Here is a 17,769-nt window from a genome sequence, read left to right on the forward strand (position 1 = left end):
ATGGTTCATAACTCAGCACCCTTCTCCCTGTGACTCCGTCACAATGATTTTCACAGTCTCTCATCTTGCTAATCAGAAAGGGAAAGATTGTGGCACTCAGAGTCTTTCTCATAAAGACACCATACAGTAACTCGAACATAGTCCATTCACGTCACAGGGAATTGTATGTGTTTCTTAGAATTTACTATTCAAATACTTTAACTATCTGTTTCTTTACATAGAATTAATAATTTATCCAGTATCTATCTATCTATCTATCTATCTATCTATCTATCTATCTATCTAGCTATCTAGCTATTTAGCTATCTAGCTATCTATCATCTTTCTATTATCTATCGACATATATATCATCTATCTATATATCTACCTACTGTATCTATCAATCATCTATGTATTAGTTCCTCAGAATTTACCGCACCATCTTCCTGTCTGATGAAGAGTCTTGTGACCCGAAACGTAATGGGGCTCTCCTGGTACAAGGGGCTATGACTTCCAGCCACACTGCTCATGGATATAGCATCCTGCAAGCTAAGTATAATATGGGACGGGTATATGGCTTTTGACATTGTTTGGATAAGAGAAGATTCACACCTCGAATGGGATTTTTTGTATTTTGCTTTTACTCATTTTGAAATTTTATGCTTTAAATAAATGTTTTGATGTATTTGTTTTGGAGGGCTGTATAGTATTACTTTATTCCTTTTTTTATTTACCATTTTAATACTTTAACTAGTTGTTACATTATACATATAATTAATAATTTACCCTGTGCTCATAGATTATCAATCTATCTATCCATCAGTGTATCTTTTCTCTCTCTCTCTCTCTCTCTCTCTCTCTCTCTCTCTCTCTCTCTCTCTCTCTCTCTCTCTCTCTCTCTCTTTCTCTCTCTTTCTCTTTCTCTCTTTCTCTCTATCTCTCTCATCTCTCACTCCTTCTAACCATATAGTGTATTTATTATATAAGACCACTAGGTCCATGCTATATCACTAGTCAGTCCACGCTATATCACTAGTCAGTCCACGCTATATCACTAGTCAGTCCATGCTATATCACTAGTCAGTCCATGCTATATCACTAGCCAGTCCATGCTATATCACTAGTCAGTCCATGCTATATCACTAGCCAGTCCATGCTATATCACTAGTCAGTCCATGCTATATCACTAGCCAGTCCATGCTATATCACTAGTCAGTCCATGCTATATCACTAGCCAGTCCATGCTATATCACTAGTCAGTCCATGCTATATCACTAGCCAGTCCATGCTATATCACTAGTCAGTCCATGCTATATCACTAGTCAGTCCATGCTATATCACTAGCCAGTCCATGCTATATCACTAGTCAGTCCATGCTATATCACTAGCCAGTCCATGCTATATCACTAGTCAGTCCATGCTATATCACTAGCCAGTCCATGCTATATCACTAGCCAATCCATGCTATATCACTAGCCAGTCCATGCTATATCACTAGTCAGTCCATGCTATATCACTAGCCAGTCCATGCTATATCACTAGTCAGTCCATGCTATATCACTAGCCAGTCCATGCTATATCACTAGCCAGTCCATGCTATATCACTAGTCAGTCCATGCTATATCACTAGCCAGTCCATGCTATATCACTAGCCAGTCCATGCTATATCACTAGCCAGTCCATGCTATATCACTAGCCAATCCATGCTATATCACTAGCCAGTCCATGCTATATCACTAGTCAGTCCATGCTATATCACTAGCCAGTCCATGCTATATCACTAGCCAGTCCATGCTATATCACTAGCCAGTCCATGCTATATCACTAGTCAGTCCATGCTATATCACTAGCCAGTCCATGCTATATCACTAGTCAGTCCATGCTATATCACTAGCCAGTCCATGCTATATCACTAGTCAGTCCATGCTATATCACTAGTCAGTCCATGCTATATCACTAGTCAGTCCATGCTATATCACTAGCCAGTCCATGCTATATCACTAGCCAGTCCATGCTATATCACTAGCCAGTCCTTGCTATATCACTAGTCAGTCCATGCTATATCACTAGTCAGTCCATGCTATATCACTAGCCAGTCCATGCTATATCACTAGTCAGTCCATGCTATATTCTAGTGTTGTTATAAATGTGTCTCATGATTTAAAGGGACTTTATGTGATGTTTGGCTGTCCCAGGGAGCCTGTGAATTGTATATGTCAGGGCTGCAGGGGGCCAGATTTCTGATCCCAGTAATGTAAGTAACAGCTGCGGGCACAAGGGACTCTAATTACCACTTCGCCCTTTCTAATTTGGCAGAGTCAGCGGGGAGAGAGAGAGAGGAGGGAGGGGGCTGCTGAATGAAGGAGAGAAATTAGTGAGGAAAAGTGGAGTGAGAATAACAAGAAGATAGAAGAAGATAAGAGGGAGATAGAGGATGGTGGGTAGAGGAGATGATGGTGTGTAGAGGAGAGGGTGGTGGGTAGAGGAGAATATGATGGGTTGAGGAGAGGATGGTGGGGATAGGATAGAGGATGGGAGGGAGAGGATAGAGGATGGGAGGGAGAGGATAGTGGGTGGTGGGAAGAGGAGAGGATGGTGGGTAGAGGAGAGGATGGTGGGTAGAGGAGAGGATGGTGGGTAGAGGAGAGGATGGTGGGTTGAGGAGAGGATGGTGAGTAGAGGAGAGGATGGTGGGTAGAGGAGAAGATGGTGGGTTGAGGAGAAGATGGTGGGTTGAGGAGAGGATGGTGGGTAGAGGAGAAGATGGTGGGTTGAGGAGAAGATGGTGGGTTGAGGAGAGGATGGTGGGCAGAGGAGAAGATGGTGGGTTGAGGAGAGGATGGTGGGTAGAGGAGAGGATGGTGGGTAGAGGAGAGGATGGATGGGATAGGATAGAGGATGGGAGGGAGAGGATAGTGGATGGTGGGAAGAGGATGGTGGGATTAGGATAGTGGATGATAGGGAGAGGATAGTGGATGATAGGGAGAGGATAGTGGATGGTGGGAATAGGATAATGGATGGTGGGGGTAGGATAGAGGGTGGTGGGAAGATGGTAGTGGATGGTGGGGTTGGGAGAGGATAGAGGAGGGTTGGGAGAGGATAGAGGAGGGTTGGGAGAGGATAGAGGAGGGTTGGGAGAGGATAGAGGAGGGTTGGGAGAGGATAGAGGAGGGTTGGGAGAGGATAGAGGAGGGTTGGGAGAGGATAGAGGAGGGTGGGGAAAGGATCGAGGGTGGTGGGGAGAGGAGAGTGGATGGGGAACAGGAGGGTGGTGGGGAGAGGATAGAGGCAGTGAAGAGAGGATTGCTGGGGGAGGATAAAGGGTGGTGGGGAGATAATAGAGGATGGTGGGAAGAGAATAAAGGGTGGTGGGGAGATGATAGAGGGTGGTGGGGAGAGGATAGTGGATGGTGTGTGATGGATAGAGATGAATCAGAGATGATCAGAGTATGAAAGAACCAGACAGAGACAGATAGAGACTATTAGAGAAAGACAGAGACCCCATCACAGACAGAAATGAAAGGAAGGGAGTAGAGCAACACTTCATCACTAGAGAGGCCTTAGGTCTCCTTACAGGTTCCATCTTAGGACCCCCAAGCAGGGCTGCCAACAGATTTTCTGGGGTACAGGGCTAGAGTTCCGACTGGACAAACCCCCCTGTCATCATTCGAGCACCCCCCATTTCACACATCCTCGCTCTCCCCATCTCTATTTCCCCCCACTCCCCATGTATTTCTCTCCCCACTCTGTATCTCACTCTTTTCCCCTCTCTTCCTCACTCTCCCACCCCCTCACCCCTCTCTCTTCCTCACTCACTCTCCCACCCCATCACCCCTCCGCTATCACTCAATTACCCCCCTCTGACTCAATACCATTCCCTCAATCCCCCCATCTCACGCATTCCCCCCCCCCCCCCTCGGCCATACACACAACTTCCCCCCATATACGAATCACCCCCAATACCCACACAATCCCCCACACACTAATCCCCCATCCCCAAATACATACAGCAATCTCCAAATACATACAACATCCCCTCAAATACATACACCCCCCCAAATAAATACAACACCACTCCCATCCCCAAATACATACAACACTCCCCCATCCCCAAATACATACAACACTCCCCCATCCCCAAATACATACAACACTCCCCCATCACCAAATACATATAACACCACTCCCATCCCCAAATACATACAACACTCCCCCATCCCCAAATACATACAACACTCCCCCATCACCAAATACATATAACACCACTCCCATCCCCAAATACATACAACACTCCCCCATCCCCAAATACATACAACACTCCCCCATCCCCAAATACATACAACACTCCCCCATCCCCAAATACATACAACACTCCCCCATCCCCAAATACATACAACACTCCCCCATCCCCAAATACATACAACACTCCCCCATCCCCAAATACATACAACACTCCCCCATCACCAAATACATATAACACCACTCCCATCCCCAAATACATACAACACTCCCCCATCCCCAAATACATACAACACTCCCCCATCCCCAAATACATACAACACTCCCCCATCCCCAAATACATACAACACTCCCCCATCACCAAATACATATAACACCCCCATCCCCAAATACATACAACACTCTCCCATCACCAAATACATATAACACCCCCATCCCCAAATACATACAACACTCCCCCATCACCAAATACATATAACACCCCTCCTATCCCCAAATAAATACAACACCCCCATCCCCAAATACATACAACACTCCCCCATCACCAAATACATATAACACCCCTCCTATCCCCAAATACATACAACACTCCCCCATCACCAAATACATACAAAAAGTCCAAAAAAACCATACAACCTCACCCCCCAAAAATACATACAACACCCCTTTAATTACATACAACACCCCCAATTACATACAACACTTCCTCAAATATATACAACCCACAGCCAACCCCCCCCCCAATATAATAGCAACCCACAGTTACCATGGAGACGGTCGCAGACCTCTGGCGCCCCGGCTCTCCCCACCTATTGCGGGCCTCCTGCCGGGCATGCCTCTCTCTCACACGCCGGGCCTCTCTCTCACACGCCGGGCCTCTCTCGCCTGCGTCGGGCCTCTCTCTCACACGCTGGGCCTCTCTCTCACACGCCGGGCCTCTCTCTCACACGCCGGGCCTCTCTCGCCTGCGTCGGGCCTCTCTCTCACACGCCGGGCCTCTCTCGCCTGCGTCGGACCTCTCTCTCACACTCCGGGCCTCTTTCGCCTGCGTCGGGCCTCTCTCTCACACGCTGGGCCTCTCTCGCCTGCGTCGGGCCTCTCTCTCACACGCCGGGCCTCTCTCGCCTGCGTCGGGCCTCTCTCTCACACGCCGGGCCTCTCTCGCCTGCGTCAGGCCTCTCTCTCACACGCCGGGCCTCTCTCTCACACGCCGGGCCTCTCTCTCACACGCCGGGCCTCTCTCGCCTGCGTCGGGCCTCTCTCTCACACGCCGGGCCTCTCTCGCCTGCGTCGTGCCTCTCTCTCACACGCCGGGCCTCTCTCGCCTGCGTCAGGCCTCTGTCTCACACACCGGGCCTCTCTCGCCTGCGTGGGGCCTCTCTCCTGTAAGCGTGAGAGAGAGGCATGGAAGGGAGAGGCAGGCCCGGCAGGATGCCCGCAGCAGGTGGGGAGAGCCGGGGCCCGGCGGTAACAAGAGACCCTGGTTGAGTAGAAGTTGACCCTGACCTCTGGCCAGACCTACCTTCCAGCGCTGGCTGGCCGAGACCCCCACAGCCACTGGGCCCTGGACACTTGTCCCAACTTTCCACCCCTGTCGGCGGCCCTGCCCCCAGCTGCTTACCGGTCAGATTTCCACTTATTGGGAGTGAGTCTTATTGATTGGGAATCTGTCTCACTCATCTTAATAGCGCATAGCGTTCTCACTAATCTCACTAACGCCTGACTATTAATAACACATTAGCTGCCAGGCAGCCATGTTATATCTCTGCATGTTATTATATTGTTCTGCGTGTTATTATACTGCTCTGCGTGTTATTATATCCCTCTGTCTGTTATTATATCGCTCTGTGTGTTATTATATCGCTGTATGTGTTATTATATCTCTCTGTGTGTTATTGTATCGCTCTGCATGTTATTATATTCCTCTGTCTGTTATTATATCGCTCTGTGTGTTATTATCTCGCTGTGTGTGTTATTATATCGCTCTGCGTGTTATTATATCTCTCTGTGTGTTAATCGCTCTGCGTGTTATTATATCGCTCTGCATGTTATTATATCACTCGGTGTGTTATTATATCACTCTGTGTGGTATTATATCTCTCTCCATGTTATTATATCGCTCTGCATGTTATTATATCTCTGTGTGTTATTATATCGCTCTGTGTGTTATTACATCGCTTTGTATGCGATATATCTGTGTTATTATATCTCTCTGCGTGTTATTATATCGCTGTGTATGTTATTATATCGCTCTGCATGTTATTATATTGCTCTGCGTGTTATTATATCGCTCTGCATGTTATTATATCTCTGTGTGTTATTATATCGCTCTGTGTGTTATTACATCGCTCTGCGTGTTATTATATCGCTGTGTATGTTATTATATCGCTCTGCATGTTATTATATGTCTGCATGTTATTATATCTCTCTGCGTGTTATTATATCGCTCTGTGTGTTATTATATCGCGGCATGTTATTATATCTCTCTGCGTATTATTATATCTCTGCGTGTTATTATATCGCTCTGCGTGTTATTATATCTCTCTGCATGTTATTATATCGCTCTGCATGTTATTATATCTCTGTGTGTTATTATATCGCTCTGCATGTTATTATATCGCTCTGCATGTTATTATATCTCTGTGTGTTATTATATCGCTCTGCATGTTATTATATTGCTCTGTATGTTATTATATCGCTCTGCATGTTATTATATCGCTCTGCGTGTTATTATATCGCTCTGCGTGTTATTATATCTCTCTGCATGTTATTATATCGCTCTGCATGTTATTATATCTCTGTGTGTTATTATATCGCTCTGCATGTTATTATATCGCTCTGCATGTTATTATATCTCTGTGTGTTATTATATCGCTCTGCATGTTATTATATTGCTCTGTATGTTATTATATCGCTCTGCATGTTATTATATCGCTCTGCATGTTATTATATCTCTGTGTGTTATTATATCGCTCTGTGTGTTATTACATCGCTTTGTATGTTATATCTCTGTGTTATTAAATCACTGCATGTTATTATATCGCTCTCCGTGTTATTACATCGCTCTCCCTGTTATTACATCACTCTCCGTGTTATTACATCACTCTGCGTGTTAATACATCGCTCTGCATGTTATTATTTTGCTCTGCATGTTATTATATTGCTCTGCAATGTGTTGTTTGCTTCTTCGGCACTGAAGGTGTTAAAGTCAAAAGATCCCCATTGAAATATAATTTTTACTAAAAGTCTCAGCTCTCTCTCCTTGAAAGCGGCGGACGCGGTATCAGCCCTCACACGCGTCTCTCTCCTGTCCTCTCCACGGGTCCCTCCCTCTCCCCCCTGTCTTGGAATGAGCACCTCTCCGCTACGTAGAACCCGCCTGCTGTTTGCAGGGGCCCTGCGAGCGGTCGGAAAATATTATGACTTCCCCTTTCTGTGGCGGTGAAGGGGTTATGTCACAAGGACTATTATGTACCCCTAGCAATGTTAATTGATCATTTTTCCCGACTGATTGAGTTACACAGCACATCGCGTCCGATTCCCGCCGGCGAGGAGAATACCATACTGTCACACGCTGCTGACAAGGAGCCATTAACCTGTTCAGTGCCTGTGTGGTGGCTGTCCAGCCCCCGGCACAGAAGGGGTTATCCCTTTTATGCACATAGGGCAGCCGCGCACTTAGCAATGCTTTAACACTCACCTCTGGTACTGAGGGGGTTAACCATGCCAGCAACGGTGGGGTGTGGGGCATGGGGCATGGGGCGGGCAGCAGCCTTGAAAACTCTTCTCCATGGCACGGAAAGGGTTAAAGATTTAACACACACACCCATTCGCTGTTGCGTCACAATGCATTGCTGGCCACTGTGGCAGTGAAGGGGTTAAGCATCAGTGGACCTGGGCACTGAAGAGATTATATCGCCCTGCGTGTTATTTCATCGCTCTGTGTGTTATTATATCGCTCTGCGTGTTATTATATCGCTCTGTGTTATTATATCTCTCTGTGTTATTATATCGCTCTGTGTATTATTATATTGCTCTGCATGTTATTACATCGCTCTGCGTGTTATTATATCTCTCTGCATGTTATTATATCGCTTTGCGCGTTATTATATCGCTCTGCGTGTTATATCTCTCTGCGTGTTATTATATCACTCTGCGTGTTATTATATCGCTTTGCGCGTTATTATATCGCTCTGCGTGTTATATCTCTCTGCATGTTATTATATCGCTCTGCGTGTTATTATATCTCTCTGCGTGTTATTATATCGCTCTGCACGTTATTATATCGCTCTGCGTGTTATATCTCTCTGCATGTTATTATATCGCTCTGCATGCTATTATATCGCTCTGCTTGTTATTATATCTCTCTGCAGATTATTATATCGCTCTGCATGTTATTATATCGCTCTGCGTGTTATTATATCGCTCTGCGTGTTATTATATCGCTCTGCTTGTTATTATATCTCTCTGCAGATTATTATATCGCTCTGCGTGTTATTATATCGCTCTGCGTGTTATTATATCGCTCTGCGTGTTATATCTCTCTGCATGTTATTAAATCGCTCTGCGTGTTATTATATCACTCTGCGTGTTATTATATCGCTCTGCGTGTTATTATATCGCTCTGCGTGTTATTATATCTCTCTGTGTGTTATTATATCGCTCTGCCTGTTATTATATCGCTCTGTGTTATTATATCACTCTGCGGGTTATTATATCTCTCTGCATGTTATTTTATCCATCTGTGTTGTTATATCGCTCTGCGTGTTATTATATCGCTCTGCGTGTTATTATATCGCTCTGTGTGTTTTATCTCTCTGCATGTTATTATATCGCTCTGCGTGTTATTATATCACTCTGCGTGTTATTATATCGCTCTGCGTGTTATTATATCGCTCTGCGTGTTATTATATCGCTCTGCGTGTTATTATATCTCTCTGCGTGTTATTATATCGCTCTGTGTTATTATATCTCTCTGCATGTTATTTTATCCCTCTGTGTGTTATTATATCGCTCTGCGTGTTATATAGTTCTGCATGTTATTACATTGCTCTGCATGTTATTATATTTCTCTACACGTTATTATATTGCTCTGCATGTTGTTATAAAATTGTGCATGTTACATAATTCTGTATGGTATTATATTGCTCCACATGCTATAATATCGCTCTGCATTTTATGACATTGCCCTGCATGTTATTACATAACTCTGTGTGTTATTACATCGCTCTATGTGTTATTATATAACTCTGCGTGTTATTATATCTCTCTGTGTGTTGTTATATCTCTCTGTGTGTTATTATATCTCTCTGTTTCTTATTACATCGCTCTGTGCGTTATTATATAACTCTGCATGTTATTACATCACTCAGTGTGTTATTACAGCACTCTGTATGTTATTACATTTCTCTGTGTGTTATTATATCGCTCTGCGTGTTATTATATCGATCTGCATGTTATTACATTGCTCTGTGTGTTATTATATCGCTCTGCATGTTATTATATCGCTCTGTGTGTTATTATATCGCTCTGCATGTTATTACATCCACCTGTTTGTTATTATATCGCTCTGTGTGTTATTATATTGCTCTGCATGTTATTATATCGCTCTGTTTGTTATTATATTGCTCTGCCTGTTATTACATCCCCCTGTTTGTTATTATATTGCTCTGTGTGTTATTATATCGCTCTGTGTGTTATTATATTGCTCTGCATGTTATTATATCGCTCTGTTTGTTATTATATTGCTCTGCATGTTATTACATCCCCCTGTTTGTTATTATATTGCTCTGTGTGTTATTATATCGCTCTGCATGTTATTATATCGCTCTGTTTGTTATTATATCGCTCTGCATGTTATTACATCCCCCTGTTTGTTATTATATTGCTCTGCATGTTATTATATTGCTCTGCGTGTTATTATATCGCTCTGCATGTTATTACATCCCCCTGTTTGTTATTATATTGCTCTGCATGTTATTATATCGCTCTGTGTGTTATTATATCGCTCTGCATGTTATTATATCGCTCTGTGTGTTATTATATCGCTGTGTGTGTTATTATATCGCTCTGAGTGTTATTATATCTCTCTGGGGCTTATGCAGAGACGTCCGTTAAGGACAATCTCACCAGGTTTTTGCCAAAAATGTCCGCTGTGAAAGTGTTCGTGGTGAGAACTTGGCGGGAAAATTCAAATCCGCCATAATTATTTAATTTGCAAACATATTAGCCACACGGGTGGCGAGAAGCTTGAATTCGCCATTTTCAGAACGCGCAGTATGCCAGTAGCTCCGATGCACTTTTATGCGCCAATCGGGGCTATTAAATGGCGCGTTTGTGTACTATTTAGGCCGCCAACAAAAGTTGGCTTTATGCTGGCTAACGACTGCGCGTCTCTGCATTCCGTGTTTCACGCCAAGTGAAACTCGGCAAATTTACCATTTACTTTACACAGGGCTGCCGGAGTACCCTGCATAGGATGCATTTAAAAGGCAATCCTATGGCGAATTTATTGCCGTTACGCCCTGACCTCTCTGCATAAGCCCCTCTGTGTGTTATTATATCTCTCTGCGTGTTATTATATCGCTCTGCGTGTTATTACATCGCTCTGCATGTTATTATATTGCTCTGTGTGTTATTATATCACTCTGTGTGTTATTATATCACTCTGCATGTTATTATATCGCTCTGCGTGTTATTACATCCCCCTGTTTGTTATTATATCTCTCTGCGTGTTATTATATCGCTCTGTGTGTTATTATATCGCTCTGCATGTTATTACATCCCCCTGTTTGTTAGTATATCTCTCTGCCTGTTATTACATCGCTCTGCGTGTTATATCTCTCTGCATGTTATTATATCGCTCTGCGTGTTATTATATCGCTCTGCGTGTTATTACATCGCTCTGCATGTTATTATATTGCTCTGTGTGTTATTATATCACTCTGCATGTTATTATATCGCTCTGCGTGTTATTACATCCCCCTGTTTGTTATTATATCTCTCTGCGTGTTATTATATCGCTCTGCGTGTTATTATATCGCTCTGCGTGTTATTACATCCCCCTGTTTGTTATTATATTGCTCTGCAATGTGTTGTTTGCTTCTTCGACATGAGGCAGGATTGCTTGACATGATTAGCGATATCAGACAGGTTGTCTGGCCCTGAAAGTGCTGTGCAGCAGGACAGACGGCTGGGGGGAGCTGAGACAACCAGCCGGTTCTCTGCAGAGGCAGGAGGCAATATACTGAGGATATCCCTTGTACAGAAAGACCAGTTACAGCATATACAATGGTTTTCAAAACACCACTCTGATAACTGTAAATACAAGACTGCAAGGTGATGTCCCATATTTGTCCCAAATATAATGGTAGCTGAGTTACTATTAACAGTATCAGATTGGTTTTGGTTGATAAGTGATATATGTCCCCTGAGTTCAACGTATTTTACATTGTAATGAGATGAAACACTCAGACTGTAAATGTGTTTATACTGATCCAGAGGGAGGCAAACAAAGGATGTTAACCTAACCCCTGTGGTTCAGCCAGGCTCGGAAGGGCACTGTAGGACAGGTCCACTTGTGCATCCTGCTACTTGTGTTTATTTTTGGCTTGTGGACACTGGGCAGAGAGAGGTCAGCGGGTTTATTTCAGACTTTTGCCGGCGCTTTGGGTTCTTGACCTGATTCTCTCTAATGCTTCTAAACCCTGGGCCAGGGGAGCGATTATAGTAATATGATGCCACGCGTGTCCCAAATATAACCACGCGGATCAAGGCTTATTAGAGCTACAGAGACACGCCTTGCCCTCCACACTTCCATTTCCTGCAGGCTCACTTCATGCGAGAAAGAAAAACATTTTGTAAGAGTATCCCACCGCAGGCACCTGTTCCATCCAACCGGGGGATCCCTCTTATAAGAAAATCCTCCTTGGAGCCTGCTTCATATGGTATTATTCTCTGATCAAACAGCACCTCCTTTTTAAATACACCTCCCGGCAGCCCCATCCTCCCCGTTCCTATTGACAGAATCCTAGTTCTATACAAATTCCCATTTAAAACCCAAAATATGCTACAGATATAGCATTCATTGTTACCGTTTGGGGTGCTCCATATAACGTCTACTTCTCCATATAACCCTATAATTCCTCCTATTGCTCCATATAACCGCTTATTATAACTCCTCCTATTGCTCCATGTAACCACTCCCTATAACTTCTCTTATTGCCCCCATATAACTGCTCCTTATAAATCCTCCTATTGCTCCTTATAGCCCCTCCCTATAACTCCACCAATTGCCCCATATAACCGCACCCCGTAACTCCTACTATTGCTCAATATAACTCCCCCTATTGCTCTATATAACCACTCCCTATAACTCCTATTGCTCCATACAACTGTAGCTCAGTCCTCTCTTACCTCCAGTGCAGGGAGGGGAGTCTACTGGTTCAAGGGAGCCAGTGGAGCTCCGCGGCAGCCCCCGTTTGCGGGGACCACCATCTTGGTATTCGCACATGCGCAGATAGACTGTAGTTACGGCCGCCATTTTAGGTGGCTCCACAAGGAACCACATGACCCAGAATTCCCCAAGAGAGGAGGCCACATGAGGTTAGCCCAGCGAATAGGAACGGGGGAGGGCAGGAAAGAGGTGATAGCTTTGGCGCGCAAGGGTGCCGCACGCCAGTCAGAGCAGAGGAGGCAACAAGACAGATGCGTCCAGGGAGCAGTGCTTCCCTGGACTAGGCCAGTGTTGCCCCGTAGGCCCCAGCTTGGGTCCAGTCCCTCCAGTTTGTGTGTTGAAGGGAAAGCCCCCAGATAGGGACGCTTCCCCTTCGCGCACAGTAGTATTATCACATCGTGGGACAGACGGCCACGCGGTGTTCTGCGGCCTGGGACAAGGCCCAGGGGCCTATAGACTTTATGGGAGACACTCCTGCTGGAGCTTCCCCACAAGGTGTATCATCACCTGTAAGGCGAGAGGGGAATATGCAGACCCCGCATTGCGGGATCACGCTGCGGCCCTGCTAACTCCGGATCTTCACCATACCCTGGTCATAGCCAGGAAGGAACTCACCGTGCACCACCACAACACAAGGGGGGTTAGCGCTACCTCACATGTGTGTGGGCCTGCTCTGCGGACATCGGGTGACAGGTTCCCAGGGCGCCGTCCGTACTGTGGGGGACATTGGGTTATCACATTATCATTGGGGGCGTTATTGTATTGTTATTGCTATATGTGCGTGCGTTAGTAAAACATTTTTATACCTGCGCTGGGATCCGTCATAGGTGGAGGCGCTGTGCACAAGGAAGAAAGAGCTCACCCCAGGCTCCCAAGGGCGGAAGATTAGGTAACAGGTAATCAGCACACGCAGTTCCCTTAGTCATAGGGAAAGAGGGCTACATAACCTTTCACTTTAACTCCCCCTATTGCTGCATATAACCTCTCCCTAAATCTCCTTTTACTTTTCACAGCCATCAAATCACACGCTGATGCACGTGGGTTAAAAGAACCTTGATCCATGGGCACTGATTTAATTTTGCTCCAAAATTGCCTTGATAGACGGATCTCACTGGAGTCACAATTACCCCGTTATAATTTAATTGGTCCTTGGCCAAGAAGCCTCACATTTCATTCGTAGGGGTCTTGAACCTTGATAGTTATATTGGGTGCATTGGGAGGGGGAGAGACGTGCCATCTTTGGAGAAGGGAGATAACTCAATAAATCATGAACAGGGCAAGAACTTAAACATAATTCTCATATGATCAGAAGATGACCATAAATGACTTTCCAAATGGTTATTTACTGTAATGGCATGTTGCATGTGTCAGTGTCACTGTCCGAAGGTTCGAGATAGGGGACGTAGGGGAGGAGTTCCTCGGTGCAATTTTATATAATGGAGTATATCAAAGCACGCTCTGATTTCCGTTAGGCTTGCGTCAACTAGCGCCGACGGCTCTGCGACAAGAAATCGGCATCAAGTGGAAGTAACAATATTACTGTATTTCCCGCATTATTTGCACTGTGCAACAGATACAAATAATCCAGTAGTCGAAATGGCTTAAATAAAATACAATGTAGTGTTATTCTGGGGGTGGAGATGAGAAAGTAGCGGTGGTTCCCTCAGTGCCATCTTACTGCAAATATAATCAGCTGCAGATGTAGCAAGTCTCGCTTTCTCGGGGGCGCCGCAGTTAAAGAAGCAAAGTCTGCGGCGCCCGACACGGTGTCGGCCGCGATCGTGCAGCGGGGGTTGCATGCTTTAGAATGCCCCCCCCACCCCGCAGCGTGAACCCTCCGGTGCCGTGACCGCCGCGGGTGGCAGAGGCATCGAAGACAGCTTCTCTACATCTGTAACTTGTACATTTAATAAAGTCTCCCGGCTGAAAACCTGCACCAGATTTCTTCCGAGAAACACCCCCCCCCCCCCCGCCCACCCGGATCTTTTCCCGATGGATTCGTTTTGTTTTAGGAAGCAAAAAGTGACACACTGCGAGTGCTCATTTGCATGTCATTACCCAGAATCCTCGGCTGCAGTGGAAGCACTGTATGCTAGGAGATAATGGGGAAGGGCAGGGTGGCAGACCTGGCTGAGACGTGTGAAAGTGCTCACATGTGGTATTTTTATTTGCTGTACGGTGGAGGGTTTTTGTCTCTTTTTTTTTTTTACTCACCCTAACTTATTGTGTGTCTGCTTGCAGCCACCCCCCAGCGTCACGTTGCATAGCTAATAACCAACCTCACACTGATGAGACCCACAAGGTTGAAAGAGCTGTCTGCAGGTAGGGTCACTGGCTCTGCACTTCTTTAACCCACGCTGTACTGAAAAGCTGTGTAAAACAACAGGCATAAGCTTATAGGGGATCCCTGTTACAATGGACGTGGAGCAAAAAGTGACATACTGCGAGTGCCCATTTGCATATCATTACCCAGAGTTCCTGGCTGGTGTGAAAGCAGTGCACGCAAAGAGATAATGGGGCAAGGCAGCGCTGCAGACCTGGCTGCGACCTGAGTGGTGCTAATGCGTGGTATTTTTATTTGCTGATTTATAAATGTAATACCGTTTTATTTATTGGGACCGGGTGAAATAATGAGGGGGGGGGGGGGGGGGATTAATCTTGGGTTTGTAATCAGGAGCCGGCGCTGCTGTCCCGTCCTGCGGCGGCGGCTCTGTCCCTCAGCGTGAGGGGAGCATGCGACAGTGACACCAGGCTTGCGTTCCCCCCCTCCCGCTGCGCCCCCGGGCCCCCTTCCCTGTGAGTGATTCTGGGACAGATGGAGCGAGCTGTCTCAGCAGCAGCCTCCTGTCTCAAGGAGCCGCTGTCAATCACGGCCCTCTGTCTTTTACCAAATTTGGCGAGGTGTCCCCTGCTCCTTGGGCTCAAAATAAATGTTCTGCCGATGGGGATAGAAGAGGAGGAGAGAAGGGGAGGCTGGGAGGGGGGGGGGAGGAGGGGGGACGCGGGTGAGCAGCAGTTGCTTCTGATGAAGGATTATAACCCTGACTGAGACCTTCTGAGAGGTTCCAGTTCCCATGTGTTCCCCTCACTGGGCTGAGTTTAACCGTTGCTGAGTTGCAGGAGTGCATGAGGGCGCTTTGTTGTGCTCGGGTGGGTAAGCGCCTTGCGCAAAGTCTGCGTGCTGCAGAAAGTGGGCGTCAAAACAGCTCACGAGTCGTCCTAAATAAACATTGGTTTCCACGGGTTTGATTTCTCCTATAAATCGGGTGTTGTTTATTGCCCCAGCTCTGCAGCTGTGGGGGTTCCTGCTGTGCCATAAAGTCCTCATACAATAACTCCTGTACTGAACTACTTAACCCATTCACAACCAGTGGTACACATAGACTGTAAGCTCTTCAGGCCAGGGATTATTTTTCCTAATGTTTACTTTGAGTCTCCTATTATTTTGCCCCGTGTATTACCGCTGGGAGGCGTTTTGTACATGGCGGCCGTTATACAAATAAAGATATTCATCGTGCTGTGTGGAGAAGGCTGTATCAAATGCAACACCCTTAAGGCTGCGGCCAGGGTGGGAGAGCGCTCGCTGCCGCTCGAGCGCCATGACGTCAGGCGTTTCCTGGCCAGCCAGTTGCGCGCTCGAGGGGGCGTGTGAGGGGGCGCGGCCATTACGTCACGGAGCTGGCTCGCCCTCATTGGGCGAGCCACTCACGTGACGCATCAGCGAGCAGCCAAATCAAATTTGGTTGTCTCGCCAAGCAGGTAAGCGCCGTGAAGGCGCAGGCTCACGCTGGCCACGCACATTGCAGCAATGTGTTTCATCGCGGTCAGTGCGAGCGCCCGCTCAGCACCACCCTAAACAAGGCCTAAATCTTGATGCAAGTTTACAAGACAAGCAGCAGCAGCAGCAGCAGCAGAGACCTGGAGGGTTAATGGTGCTCTAAAAATGAAGACAAATGTTAGCACTCTAAAATTGTTACATTATGATATAGGGGTCACGTAACTGTTTTACCAACTCCTCCTATTACCCCATATAACCCCTCCCTATAACTCCTCCTATTACCCCATATACCCGCTCCCTATAACTCCTCCTATTACCCCATATAACCGCTCCCTATAACTCCTCCTATTACCCCATATAACCGCTCCCTATAACTCCTCCTATTACCCCATATAACCGCTCCCTATAACTCCTCCTATTACCCCATATAACCGCTCCCTATAACTCCTCCTATTACCCCATATAACCGCTCTCTATAACTCCTCCTATTACCCCATATAACCTCTCCCTATAACTCCTCCTATTACCCCATATAACCTCTCCCTATAACTCCTCCTATTACCCCATATAACTACCTTTTTTCTCCACCTTGATAGACAGAGATCGCTAGATACACAGATAGGGAGAAATTATATTAACTGCTTAGTCGCTGAAGAGATTTTTGGCCCCATTTTGCAGCCCTGCAAGGTAAACAGTTATCAGCAAACCACGTGGTCACCCAGCATATAAAAATGTCAGCACTCTCTTAATAATCAGGAATCATGTTCTGACAGCAGCTGTCAGTCTCAGAGCCCTGTAAAGATATATTCCAATTACTGCAACCACCTCTGGGGTGGAATTGTGGCAGCAAATTCAAGTTATAGAAACATATATAACCCACAGTGTTATAATGTGTCTGAAGTAAATTCCCCACTAACTCCTCCTATATCTTCATATACAATTACTGCTCCCTATAACTCCTCCTATAACTCCATATAAGCGCTCCCTATAACTCCTCCTTTTACCCTATATGACCGCTCCACATAACTCCTCCTATTACTCCCTATGACCACTCCATATAACTCCTCCTATTGCCCAATATAATCCCTCCCTATAACCTCCTATTACCCCATATAACCGCTCCCTATAACTCCTACTATTCCCTATAACCGCTTCCTATAACTCCTCCTATTGCTCCCTATGACCTCATATTGCCCCATATGACAGCTCCCTATAACTCCTATTACTCCCTATAGCCACACCATATAATTCCTCCTATTACTCCATATAATTCCTCCTACTGTATTACTCCATATAGCCACTCCTTATAGCTCCTCCT

Source organism: Ascaphus truei, chromosome 11 (genome assembly GCF_040206685.1).
Source record: "Ascaphus truei isolate aAscTru1 chromosome 11, aAscTru1.hap1, whole genome shotgun sequence".
In the NCBI taxonomy this organism is placed as follows: Eukaryota; Metazoa; Chordata; class Amphibia; order Anura; family Ascaphidae; genus Ascaphus; species Ascaphus truei.